This window comes from Argiope bruennichi, chromosome 2 (assembly GCF_947563725.1).
Source record: "Argiope bruennichi chromosome 2, qqArgBrue1.1, whole genome shotgun sequence".
Classification (NCBI taxonomy): domain Eukaryota; kingdom Metazoa; phylum Arthropoda; class Arachnida; order Araneae; family Araneidae; genus Argiope; species Argiope bruennichi.
Window position 1 is genome coordinate 87,261,735 of NC_079152.1, and position 14,878 is coordinate 87,276,612.

The 14,878-nt window shown below is 29.2% G+C and overlaps 1 protein-coding gene across 1 annotated transcript in view; it reads left to right on the top strand.

Annotated features, from left to right (window-relative positions):
- The window catches only part of LOC129991361 (plexin-B-like), a 454,065-nt gene that overhangs the window by 59,042 nt on the left and 380,145 nt on the right, over positions 1–14,878 (top strand). The window contains exon 2 of the mRNA XM_056098226.1: positions 12,310–12,403. The gene's annotated coding sequence lies outside the window, so the exon portion shown is untranslated. The remainder of the gene's footprint in view (positions 1–12,309; positions 12,404–14,878) is intronic.

The window sequence follows — 14,878 nt, forward strand, 5'->3', positions numbered from 1 at the left end:
AATTTTTAATCATTTTAGTTATGAATGAAAATATGACTTTCAGTGTCGGAGTAAAAATTAAATTTTGATTTGTAAAAGCATCGCTAACGTTATTAGTTTTCTTAAAGTAAATTTTCACGTAAATGTTCTTCATTAATTTAAAAAGCTGCAAAATTTTTATTTTAGTACTAGCTGGATTTGGAAAAGAGCTGTTTCACCAGAAATATTGATTGTATTTAACTTCATCCCTTAGATATAAATTTAAGTCCATAATTTTGTTAGCAAACTATTTTTAAACATTATATTGTCATAAACATTGAAATCGCGTTATTTTGATAGTCTTACATACGTTCTGTTCCTTATATATAAGAACTTTCCTAATGAAGATTAGTCCCATAGTATTTTTTAATGCATAATTGACCGGTCTGTCTTTCTTCTAATTTTAGCGGTATTATAAATTCACTATTTCATTCATCTTGGAAATTCAAACTTTTTTATATGTATACCCATTAGTTTTACTATAAATACTTTTTAATAATTTTAACCATTTTTATTTTTATTCTTACATGAATTTTTTGATGGGAATATAAATTTCTGAAAATTTTTACTTAGTGGCTTATTAAATTTCCCATCAAACACAATACACAAAAACTTTTTTTTTATCTACTAGCATTTTTTGCTAGCTCAAAATAAATAATTCCTTGCTTATTTTTAGAATTCTTAACTGCTATAAAAGTACCACTTTAGTATTTATTAACTGTTTATTGAAGCCGTTATTTTCCGAATGTTTAATTGGTGTTTTATTTCTAGATTCGTGAATATTATTCTAAAAATTCCTTTACTAATCAGACTTATTTTCATATTTTTTCTTCAATAAATTTTCTTATGTAAAGGCATTTAATATGATGGTCTCATTTAGAATTTATTCCCATTAAAAATCATGTATAAAAACATCTTCTATCAACATAAACATGAAAAACATCTTCTATCAACATAAACATGAAAAACATCTTCTATCAACATAAACATGGAAAACATCTTCTATCAACATAAACATGAAAAACATCTTCTATCAACATAAATATCTTTCTCAATAAAGTTATCTTCAAAGAATATAGTTATAGAAGTTCTTATATTCTTTAAGAATTAAACTTTTTTTCTAAAAAAAAAATAACATTAGATCCACATTTATATCATAAACATCCAATGGAAACATAAATTGTTATTATGATTGAAATCATTAACACTATTATAAACATCCCTTTCTAAATTTTAGCCATTTTTTATATTTCTTATACAATAAATTTTCTTATGTGAATATAATTTTATGGCCAACTTAGCCTTACTTCTAAATCATCCCCAATAAAATAAAAACATAGAAATAATCACCTATAGAAATAATTAAACTGTTTAACTATTACTAGATTTTTTAACTATTTTACGAGAAAATCAATTCAAATATTTTTTATTTCTAAATTCATTAATACTGTCATAAAAGTTCCTTTATTAACTTTCTCCATTTTTATACTTCCTCTTTTCATTACATTTTCTTATATGAATAAAACTTTTTAGTTTGCACAGACACATTTAAATATTTCCCACAATGAAACACGCCATAGAAACGATATTCTATCAGAACAATTATCTTCTACCCAATTCTCCCTTCCCCAAACTGCTTTCACCCATGGTTTTTTTTACACCGCCTTAATACCAAAAAGACACTTGGTTGCCTTTGCATTAATTGCGAGTCCTCATTAGATTTAATCCTTTTCCTAATCCTCTTTATATTTTTTCCCATCCCTTTTCATTCTGCTTATTTTTATTTCTCTTCTGAGGCCAGAAATCCGTATTCTCCTCATTTACATCTGGCTTTCTTAATTGTGTCTCGCTAGAAAAGATTTCTTTGCTTTTATTTATTTTTTTCCACATCGGTTTGAACAAAAGCCGTTATTCCTCTGTGTTGGAATATAGGAGAAATGATTCCAGTTGGGAAAGAAATTGCCAAACGATTGTCAACGCGATTGTGTGTTCCTTCTTGTATTCCAGGCAGCAAAACAAATAATGCTGTGATGCCAAACGATAATGAGAACTCGTTAAAAGGAAATTATGCTCCCTTGTTGGATTTCTCTGTTATTGTAAGTTGTTAAGAAACAAATATGATATAGACTATAAACTTTTTCCGAGTTCCACAAAGCTGCTCGCGTTTCGAAACATATTTCCTTGTTTTCAAAGCAGAGAATTTGTAAATAAAACTTAACAGTTCAGCTAATAAATTTGTTTTCTAAACTCATCTCGAACTTGTTCTACGATTTTAAAAACGCTTTCTGCATGTGGTGAAATTTAGTATTATCCAAGAATTTCCGGTCTTATGAAATATAAAACATGTCGAATGGGGTATAATATTCCAGATGATGGTGCAGAATTTTGAGTAATTTAATCAGTAATATTTAAAAATTGAAAGAATGCGGAAATATTTTGGAACATATTCTCTTATTTTCAAAGCAGATAATTTGTAAATAAAGGCGAACAGTTCAGCTAATAAATTTTTTAATGCATCGGGAACTTGTTCTACGATTAAAAAAATACTTTGAGTATGGGGTGAAATTTAGTATTATCAAAGAATCTCAGAGTCCTAAAAGATATAAAACATGTGTTGAATGGACTATAATATTCCAGATGATGGGGCAGGAATTTAAGTAATAATATTTAAAAGTTAGGAGAATGTGAAAAGGTTTTTTCTATGAATAACTCAAAAATTAAAATAAAATAAAAGTTGTTAATCATTAAATTATGAATTAAATTTCCTCAGAAACAAGTTACACACAATATATTTCAATAATAAACATGAATGTAAAATTATAAGCAAATTGGATCTGAAGTGACCATTATTTTAGCCTTCTGTTATTTTATAAAGCATTAATATTTTCAAAATTTTGAAAAGTTTTCCATTTCTAATTCTATTTTGTGTACTTTTAACTTATATAATTTAAATATTATAATTTAAGTCAGTTAACACAAATTTTTCTTGAAATTATTGTAATAATTTTTTGAAACAAAATATGAAAAATTCAAAAGAAGTGTAAATACAAATTCTTTTATATTAAAAATTGTGGATATAGTTATTACTTTATGCCTATACTCATCAAGAGAATTTTCCCTTCATATGATACGGTAAGGCATTCGCAATGTCTAACAAAAATCACGATCACTGAATCTAACATCAATGTTTTAACCCGTTAATCCCTCAAATAAATTCGTCTTCAACTTACAATTGGTTCAACTTACAACTTTCAATTTTTCGTTATCAATTAAATTGTAGTAGTTAACGAAAAGCATTAAAGCAGTAAAGTTATGTTATTTTAAATGCAGGTATAAATTTCTGATATGTCTACTTTACTGTTTTGCAGTAAAATTGTGCCGACGAATTAATTATTGGATAAAAATTGTCCTCAGATTAATGTAAAATAAATGACAGGAGGCAAATTTCTGACTAGAATTTATGCAGAAATTCAAAGTGTACGCTTGCACATTCGAGAGTGAATAGAAGAGAAAATTTACATAAAGGAAACGATATATTTTCTTTCACATTGTCACAATAAATATTTTCTTTTCGTATAAAGGTTAAAGAAGGTTATCTTTCATATAAAAAAAATAATAATTTGAGGTTGATGTTACTTTGTGCGTTCGTAAATTTCATCAAACAAGTATATTAACACAAATTTTCCTTTTTTACAATACTAATGTATTTTTAGAGAATGTTTTAATCTAGAGATTAATTTATGGACACTTTTATTTTATAATGTGATTTTATGATTTTTGAGAAAGAATTTTTAAATGGAGGAACTTAAGTTATTTATAATATTTACATTTTTTTCTCCTATCAATGAAAATAACTCTGATAAGTAATCCTCTTTATATAACGAAGTTTGAAAGCATTTACAATCTATGAGATATTTGTATTGAACAAAAAAAAAACTCACCTAACATCGTATTTTACCATTGGGTGTTATTAATATTACTTAATTTATGTATATCGTGAAAAAGTTGCATAAAATGACAATGGAATGTGTCATTAAAATTTCTGTTTATTTATTATTAAAAATATATTTCATAAAATAGGAGAAACAATATCTCTCAAGTTTCAAATGTATTGTTTCAAGAGATTCCAATGGCATATGTTAATGAAGTGGTTCAAAAGCTTAGAATGGAAATTTGAAAATCGAGAAATACAAATTACTAAATTGCTAATTGCTGTTTCTTATTTCAGCACAAAATTCAGAATTAAAAAAAAAATCTACCGAAATCATTCGGTTTTTAACTTAAAAAGTTCTCAATAAAACTTTTCAGAGATTTAAATAATTCTCATGTGTAATTTTGCTAGAAACTCCAAAATATTAAGGGATCGAAAATTATTCTCCCTCGCGCCATTTCTTTTCATTCTGCTGTAAAATTCTAAATCTAACAAAGAAAAATCTCAGAGATTCTGTCTTTCATTTAAAAAAATCTCAGTAAAAGTTTATCATTTACTTGGGTCCTGAAAGATTTTATTGATTTTGTTTAAGGCTTTAGTATTGTTCCACTAGAAACCTTCTAAGTTGAAAAGATCTAAAATTATTTTCCGCTTTTCACCTTGGTTATTTTTAGATTCCCTTATATTGTATTCGCTGTTTTCATTTTAGAAGCACAAAGTCAGTAATTTACTCTCAATTGTAATCCGAAATTAAAGTTTTTGTTAAACTCAGGGGAAAAACTTTGAAATTTGAAACTCCAAATCGTTATGTTTAAAAAAAGAATATTAATTTCGATATGTCTTTTTGATATAAGGTAGAGCAATTAATTTTTAAAGTATTAAGTTTCGTTTTAAAATAGCCTTTTAAATGTCATCTTAAATGTCAGCAAAAACTTTAAGTCAATCTTTTTTAATTTTCAGTCGTCACATGAGCACTCATGCTTATGATTGGTGTTTTAATCCAAAAGATGAAGATGGCGCCATTTTTTTGTACATTTCATTTCCATTTCATTAATTACGATTGCTGCTTCCAACACATTGGAAGTTTAGAAATGCAACAATTTCAGTCATCAAAAGATTAATCAGAAACTGCCAATTCATTCCATTCGATATTTTTCCCACTCCCTCTCTTACGGGAGTAGGGGGATAGGAAGGGAAAAGGTAATAATTTCCTTTCCCTTATAAAGTTAATGTCGAGATGCGTGTGTATATTGTTCTCATTGATCCGTTGAACTAACTGATGAGAAAAAAATGCGTCCAGTAAGAGTGATTCGCAGCGTTTTAATGTGTCCTCATCACCATTTCCTTCTATTTATGCATATATTCGACTGAAAATGCAAGGAGAAGGAAGAAATAACGATGTAAAGTAATTCCGTTTAATGAAAAGGGGAAGGTAAAAGAAGCAAAAATAAAATAAAATAAAAAGAAAGAGAGGAAAACAGCAACAGTAAAAAAATGTGCAGGGAGAAGCAGAAGCGATTAGCCGCAGAATTCATTAATGTTTAGGAAGCAAAAATGTCGTCCAATCTGCTTAATGGAAAAGGCCACCCACAGTGACAATTTGCCTCGTTATTCCAATGACTAATCGATCCTAGTTAAAATTAATTAAGGGCGCTGTTTATTTCTGAATTAATTTCTTAAATGCGATCTAAGCCGGGAGTACCCCTTTTGCATTTATTGGTAAAAATGACACCGGACGCTCCTGCAAGCAAGGACCGCTGCTCAGCTTGTTAATCGAGCCACGAATAATTGTAAAACTTTTGTAGTACTTTTTCCCGAGCAAGACGCTGGCGAAGTACTCTTCTAACCTCTAAGGTAGCTTTGCATTTACTTTTTCCGTTTGTTTTAATGGATCTGTATTTCTGCTGCGCTTAGAAGAGTTCAATCAATTCCCTCTACTAGGAAGTCTGCTTCAACGCGCCTGTTCGCACTTTTCCATTCTTTAATTTAAGATTATCTTAGCTGGGCGCTTTCTAAGTTTTAAATCGATATCCAGTTTTTTTGTGAGAAGTTTTCTTTTATGACTGTAATGTGTTCCCGCAAATGAAAGTGGTTTCAAAAGGAATAAGGTAAATAAAAGCTTTACAAATTTAGTTTTTTTAAAAAAGTTTTTATGCTCAGTTAGTTAGGTTTAAATCTTTAAAAGTTAGTGATATATAACTATATGTGCAAGTGCATGATCTTCAATTTAACCGATTGTTATTTTGTGAAAAGAAATTGTTCACTGGGTTCCTTAATTTTTTTTCTCTGATTGTATCATTTTTTTGAATAAAAATCAACAAATAACTTTGCTTAAAAGATATATGTATTTATTTATTTCGGCGGCTGATGTTAAGTAGTTGCAGGTAAAAAAATAGACCAGAGATACAGAAATAAAATGATAAAATGATGTACAGGAAAATGATGATTAAAAATAAACATTATTTTAAAAATGTTTGTAGACAAAAAAAAAAAAAATAATAAGCATTCAATATTATTTTCGGTTGTAAATTATTTCTTAATCAGATTCTTTTTATGCCATGAGTGGATAGATTTATTGTATTTTTTTTATTATAAAATAATAACCAAACGATCAGTAATTTATGCAGTTTAATACAAAAATTATTTGGAATAGATAAATGTGTCAAATAATTTATGAATTCTCATTTGAATCTAAGGGACTAAATATTATTCCTAAATAGGAAGGTAAGTGGTTAAAATATGTTAAATGGAGTTAAGTGGTTAAAACACTGCAGCCTATAAAATTATGCAATATTTATAAGATAAAAAGGGGAAAAAATGATACTTGTCTGTTGACATGCAATAAACAAAAGTACAGTACACTCCCGATTATCCGCGGAATTGGGTGGCGCGGCCGCCGCGGATAACGCAAATCGCGGATAATCCGAAAAAAGCTAAAAACGGGTATAGCAAAAGAGAAAACAGTCATTCCAACTTTGAAAAATCGTTTTATATACAATAAAATGTAAAATAAACAGCAGGAAATGTTTAACTAACGCTTAATATTTTAGTATATCACTCAAAACTAACCTAAAATGCATTTTATTAATGAAAACAGAAAAGTGCTTTGTATTTACGAGAGGCGTCAAGGATATACAGAAAAATGAATACATATGTACTGTTTTAATACTCTAATGTATTATGCAATTACAAAAGCATAACTGTAAAACTGCACCTTTTTGAAAACATCAGTCAAAAACAAAAACAAAAAAACTTTGTGCAGCAGGCGCGGATAACCCGCCCGCGGATAATCGGGAGTCTACTGCACTAACTTTAATAATTTTGTAAAATTCCGAAACATTATTGACAGGTTTTTTTAATATAAAAAAATCAAAATAACGGATTGTGTGTATGCGCGCGCTCACGCGCGTGTATGTGTGAGTGTGTGTGTGCGTGAATATAAAGCAATAAAACATTTAAAGATAAAATTTTTGTGTGCAAAATGCAAAGAAAAGTCCGATATAGAATAAAAAGAATTAAACTTATTGCTAAGAACGAAATTCATCTCAACTTCCTAAAGTTTTGGAATACTGCTTTTTTATATATTTCGTAAAATTGCTTTCTTTTCTTAATTTATTATTTCCAAATATTAATGAAGACAATTTTATTATTACAGATGGTAATGTCTGACTTTTATCAAAGCCTCCATGTCAAAACAAATAATCTCATCAAAGATCTGTAGACCGTCGTTAACTTGGGGTTAAGTTTCTAGATTTGAACAATAAGCAAATAAATTTTCATATCAAATATCGTAATAAATCTATAATTGCAACTAAAATAGATTATAGATCTCGAAAAATATTTTGAACGATCCAACGAAAGATATTTCATCGTTCTCTTTCCAAAGGTATATAAAGTATCCTTTGTGATATAAATTCAAATTTAGTCTTTAATTAATCCATGACAGCTCCCAACTGAATAAAATGTAGGATTCATTACGCATAAATAATTATCAGTATGTCCTTTGCATGACAGTTTTTCAAAAGATCTCATATAGAATTTTATCTTCCCGATACAAGAAATTTTATTTAATTGCTACTAATTGGATCCCTTGGCTATGAAACCCTATCTCCCTTCCTATAACTCACCTACAGCGCTTCATTCAATTAAAACTCAGCTGTACTTTAACGAAGATGGCCTAGTCCGAACACGAAGGTCGAGTCTTAATGAGACCTTTCAACCTGTTTATGAGTTTAAAGGAACTTTCCATTTGACAGCAGAAAGTTCAAGAAGTGAAAGTTAAAACTGGTTGCAATTGTCAGTCGGACTGTGTTTCTTCTGTTAACAGTCCAATCACGATCATCTTATTGCTCACTCGGCTAATAAATGGGGGGGGGGTATAAATATTGTCGAAATGAAGGGGGGATCTTGTAAGAAGGCGTGACGGGGGCGTGACGACCTGTTCTTAACGAGTCATTATGTCATTGGACATGGGTGTGGCAGCACGAAGATGCCCGTGAACGAGTTTCACGTGACTGACATTCCGGAACGGATGTCGGAGTTCCTATTGGTATAGGTGTCGATTGCGTGATCCAAAGCAAAGTTAGAGGAATCATCATAATTCATTGCTGATTACCTAAACAATAATGTTTAGTGCAGCTATCAAATGATAGACTCGCTTATATTTCCAGAGATTCTTGTAATGGAAGTGCAGCCGATTTTGGTATCAAAACACTGCTTTTTCTCCCTATGAACGGTGCAGATTATTCGAATCATATAAATAAATAAATAGTGAGAGGTAATACAACATATTATAGCATTGATCAATTGGAGTCGAGAATTTGATTTCAGTTGATTGAAGGCTGTCTTTATCTAAATTACCTTTTTTTATTCAGGTGATCAGTAGAGCTCCATCTCCTCTACTTGAAACAATTAAGTAAATTTAAATTACCCAATAATATTATATTGCCTAATAAATTACCTAATATCCCAATAAATATTTGAGTAGTATATAACTTTCAAATTAATTTATAAGTGATCTTTTAACTGCCTATCTAAATAAATATTATCAACCACTTTTCATTTTCTATTATGTCATGAATTTTGAAGTCAAATGTATATTTAAAATTTTTAATTACTTTTTTAATTGAAAAAAATGGAAACGGATCAAGTGATGATTTAACTACATGTTCAACTATAAATATGATTGAAGTAAATCTTACGTTGTTGTTTCTTATGGCACTTGTTACTGTTACGAAGACAGTGATTTAAGCCGGTGGGAGAGCGTCCCTTGTTTGTTTAGTAGTGCTAACTAGGGCCAGGAGTACGACTTTGCTACTCACGCATCACTCATTCGCTTGCACAACCTCTTTTTACAGGAGGGCGCATTCACACAATCACAGATAGAACAACGGAAGAACAATCATGCCCAAACCGGGACTCGAAACCAGGACGCCCAGTTCACGGGGAAGACGCGCTACCCCTATACCAGAACGTCGGCAGTAAATTTTATTCATGTAATTAGTATACTGATGTCAAGGCAACAGTTCCAAGATTTTTTTGAGAGTGATCTATACTGCTAACATTTAAAGTATTTATTTAGCAAATTTTAGTGGAATGATCATTTAAAACAATTTTCTGAACTATGTTTTGATGATAAATTATTAACAATCTAAAACAAGAATTCAATGCTTTTTGCTGCCTACATTTTCTTCTCCACTGTACCACCTCGGTCCATGAGCCTAAATTTGATAAGCCGTAGGTTATTTAATTTGGCCATACAATATTTTAAATCATTAAGAACAAATAGAAAATATCAATATCCTTTGTTCTTCTTTCATGCTATTTTACATCGTGCTTGCTTGTTAACATGGAATTTTATATTCCGTTTTTCACTCCCTAATATATTAAAGTTATAAAATTATATAAAGATATTCGCTTCCGATGCAGTAATGTATTTTAATATTTTTAGAACTTATTTATCAAAAATCGATTTATTTTAAATTGATTTTTATCACTTATGGGATGAAACTTTCACTTTGATGAAAATTAAATTCTAATTATAATGATGAATTAAGCAATATATTAAAGACTAAAACAATCCAATATCGTTTGTAATAAAAATGTTTTAAAACCACTCCTTTGTATTCTGTCATTTATATATAAACATTTAAATATAAATGAAAATGGAAAATGCTTTTATTCAATTTAAATAAATTTATCATTATGCAGAAAAATGACATTTTGAATTACATTAAAGTATTTCACTCCTAACGTGCAACATTCTGTAATTTTTTCTATAATTTCTATCTATTCATTCTTTCTTTCTTTCTTTTTTTTTTTTTTGTATTTTAAATATTTATCATTTGTATGTTGTTTATTTCAACATAATACGCATACCGAATAAAAAGAGAAATTTTTAAAATTGTGAAGTGCTGAAAACTGAAACTAGATAAAACGATTAAGTCGCTCTGAATATTAGAAAAAAATAAATTTCAATACATTCATTGCAAATTGATGTGATTAAAATTCCAATATACTTAACTGTTTCTATCAGTGCCAAAAGCTTTTATAATTTTCTTTTGATCTTCAAATTTTTGAGAAATCAATAATTAATTCTTTATCAGTATACTAATAAAGAAACATTTTTAATTGATTTTAATTTTTATTCATATATATATATATATATATATATATATATATATATATATATATATATATATATATATATATATAATTATTCAGTCAATTGCTTTTCCTTCAGTATCCCATAATTTTACAGAAATCTTTAATACTAAATTCTTTTATTCCCAAAGTAACGCAGGCTTCTATCCTATCCGTGTTTTTGTAACAGAATGTGTCCTTGAGGTACCTCCAGAAAAGGCCGAAGTGGACTTGAAAGAGCTTTTATTGATTAGTTAACACAGTTTAGAGTGAAAACAGGAGGGTGTCGACCTTCCGTCTCTTCCAATTACGATTAAGCTTCGGAAACGTCACGATTCCCTGCACATGTCATTTCAGAAGTCTCTCCCGTATCTATTCTACCGTTATGGACGAATTAGGGAACTTCGATCTTAAGCTCTTGTCCGCGGGCCATCGTCCACTCGTCCAGGGCTTTATGCGCCCGATGGGCGTCGTTTTCGACACGGAATTTATAAACACCTCCGGCTCTGGAGCCTTATCTCGTCCCCAGGGCCCGATCCTTCTCAACCGAGTAGAAAAGTTTCGAAAGATTAATCACAGCCCCCAAATTTTCGATTAACATCAAGAACGGTTATATTTTTTTCTCCTTGAAGTAGACATTGCGACAAACTTAGAACATAGCATGGTTTTTTTTATAGGTTCTAATAGGAAATGCGGAATGATTAATTATGTTTCTCTCTAAATGTTGGCCAGAAATTCTTTTTAGTTCTTCCTCGGTTAATTTGGTTATCACCATCCCAAGTATCATCTGTCAATGGGCGACAACGATGGAATTTGCTGTAATTTTTCTATATATATACACTGTTTGATAGTAAATTTGCTAAATATAACTATAAAAAAATCTCACTCATTTTATTGATTAATTAAATCTTATTCTATTAGATTCCTTTAAAACTATTCATTAAACTAAATTTATCTAATATCCGGTTAAAATAAAAATATCCACTTATGGATTTCTAACAGCACATGATTCATTTTACTGATCTATACTATAATTATAGTAGCAAGAAGTTTTTGTTCAATGATTGTTCAGTATTATATTGTACATTAGAATAGTGAATTTGTATTCTTATGAGCCAATGAGCGAATATTTTTACTTAATTTATGACATATTAACTCTAATGCATAGCTTTCAAAGGACTTCTTCTATTCAACGACAAAGGTATTCTTTTGTCTTCCGCCAGTTTTGTCATTGCAATGTTAGACCCCTTCTGACGGCTTGTTGCTTTTATGGATATGGTCGTAAACCTACCATTTGACTCATAGTAGGACCACCTCCTCCTGTGGACGTCGATTGGGAGCTGCCCACAACTAGTCGGTAAGATGAACAGACATCAAAGAACCCCGGGATACCACAAGAGAGGGGAAAGACTCAAGATGCGCAAGATCCGTCGGAACGAGGCTTTAAGTTTCTTCAATCATAAGACAATAAAGATGCAGTTTGGAATTAATCTTCGGTGTGAATTATTTTATTATAGTTATTGAAATGTAACAAATTTTTCATCATTCTGATAGAATAAAGATCATTAAAATGTTTTTACGATATTATTCAATATATTAGTGATTTTATTCCTTTCTTGAGGTGTGAATATTTTTGCTTTGATAAAACGTAACAATAAACTTAATGTATCATATGTTTTTTAATGAACTGAAAGAATGCGTGAACATTTTATTATTAGGTGGATTGACATTCTTTTGCTTGGACCTCAACCAATCTGTTGCCTGCACGTGAAGTTTCAGCTGGTATTACTTGGCTCACTTGATCTATATCATGTAAGCATATATTGATTCTATTCTTCTGAATATTATATTCTACGATGATATAAAAATCATACTTCCTATATTTTTATTTAAATTTAATAGCATAAATTAAAGAATGCATGCTTTTCTAAATTTAAGATCAATCATATTAGCACAACTAAGTAGAGTGTATCCTACTGGCTTAATGGTATGGTATGTTATGTGTAGTAAAAAGGTTACAAGATGATGTAAAAGATATATTTAATTTATACAATCTCAATTAGAGACCAATCATATTATCATTGCGATATCAATAAAACTTGATTTACTTTGTGGTGTAGCTTATGTGTTAATATATAAGTTATTCCTACCGAAAAGGTCACAATTTACTGCAACTATAGTTCTTCCTGAAACTTTGTTAAAGTAACATCATTCAAAATAGGACCACTACATGTTTTTTGCTGCAAATGATGTATGCGTTTTTTATCCAAGTCGCTTGTTAAGAAAATAGGACAGACTATTATTGTGGGCTTTTAAAAATTTCATATTTTTGCGTAGGAACACATGGAATTTGACTTCAAATACTTAAAGGACCACTTTAAAAACTGTTTTTGCGTCCACGGAAAAAATCTCTTAAAATGTCCGTTTAGGAAAAATAACAATGACAACTGTCAATAGCCAAGTGGACACCTTTAAATTCTTTTTTTTTTTTTTTTTCATCCTATCGGAGTAGGTGGAATTGTAAATATATGCAAAACTTTCAAAACAAAACTTGTCAAACTAGTTTTCAAAACAGAAAGCGTGTGCATAAAATATTTTTATTCTAAACAACGAGTCAATTTTAAAGTTTGTAAATAAAGGAAATTCAGAACTGTTAAAAACTGTCGTTTTTCCTATAAAAAATATGAGAGGAACATAAATTCTTTTTAGATGCAATGCTTTTATACACATTAAGTGAAAAAAAAAAAGAAATTTCTGACGTTTTCTTTTAGGTATGAAGTGTATTTTTTTATTTATTAATTTCTTTTTAGTAACGAATTGGATAGTTTTATTCAACAAAAGCATATTGTGAAAATAGCTGATAATATATAAAAAACAATAAAATGTTTTGAAACTAATATATTTTTTCAGTCACTGAATTGAAAATTTAAATATATATATATATATATATTGATTTTGAAATAAATAAAAGAAAGAGCATGTTAATTTATTTTATTTCAACTTTCTCCTAAAAATAATTTTAAATATATTTTTATAGTAAATACAAAGGGAAATAATATGTTCTTAAAAACATTCAATCTCTTAATTTTGCTGAATTGTTTTAGGGCTGTTGAACAAAAAAATAAATCAATAAAATAAAATAATAATAGTAGTAGTGTCTATCTATCTGTCAGTAAATACTATAGTCGAAGTATAAAGCCAGCTACACGAACGAAATTTGATACTTGGCCCTGATACTTAAGACATAGATTTGTATTAAATTAAGGACTCAGTTAAAAGGAAAGAAATGCAATACATACCCTTGTTTTTTTTCAGAAATACCATGAAATTTAATACAAAAAACGCATATAGCTGTGAGTACAAGTATATAAGTATATAAAGCATACAAGCATACATATAAGCATACAAGTAATACATATAAGCAATATATAAGTAATACATATAAGCATACAAGTATATAAGAAAGTCATGAGCAGGGAACTTTTGCATTGTTACAGTTGAAATGAGTATTTATATTGCTGCATTCCATTGAACAAAATCCCTTTTATCTTATATATTCCTGATTAAGAGAGAACGGCTATATAAAAATCGATTTTGTTATGGAATAAAAGTAAAAGTGAAAGAAGTATCTTCTTCATAAATAATAATAAAAAAAACACCTCCATCTACATTTGTGATTATGATTATCAAAAGGAAGAAATTTCCGTTCAACCGGTTTTTAATTATTATACATTCGAATTTACTCTAAATAGTCTAAATTATACTCTGTTCAATGTCAGTGAATATATTAACTAGATTCTGTTTACGAAAAGACAGTTGCTTGACACTATGCGAAGACAGGTAACAAACTCAAGTTACCAATCGAGAATGTGACATTAAGGGTTCTCATCTTTCACTTAGAATTTTTGGAATAATGGATGCCTAAATATTGGATTTGACAATGACTTAAAACTGATTTTTCCCCTTTTTACTCATTAGCGTAACCTTGATGCCAAATTGTAAGATGGTCATGAGATTTCTTTATTGGTTTAGAAACTTCTTAGAAACATGCGACTCCTATAATGTTCAATAGGTTTTCAAGCGTGATCAGGGTCTTATAAAATAGACCAAAAAGGCAATAGAATTTGCTAAAAAAAAAGTATCACACATATTTTCAACCACTTAAATACTCCTGAATATCATATGATTTTTCAATGTATATGAACATGATTTTTAAGTATTTAAAAGTAATTTATATATGCAAGCAGGATTAACTTCTAAATAATAATGGATATTTTGTGAAATTAA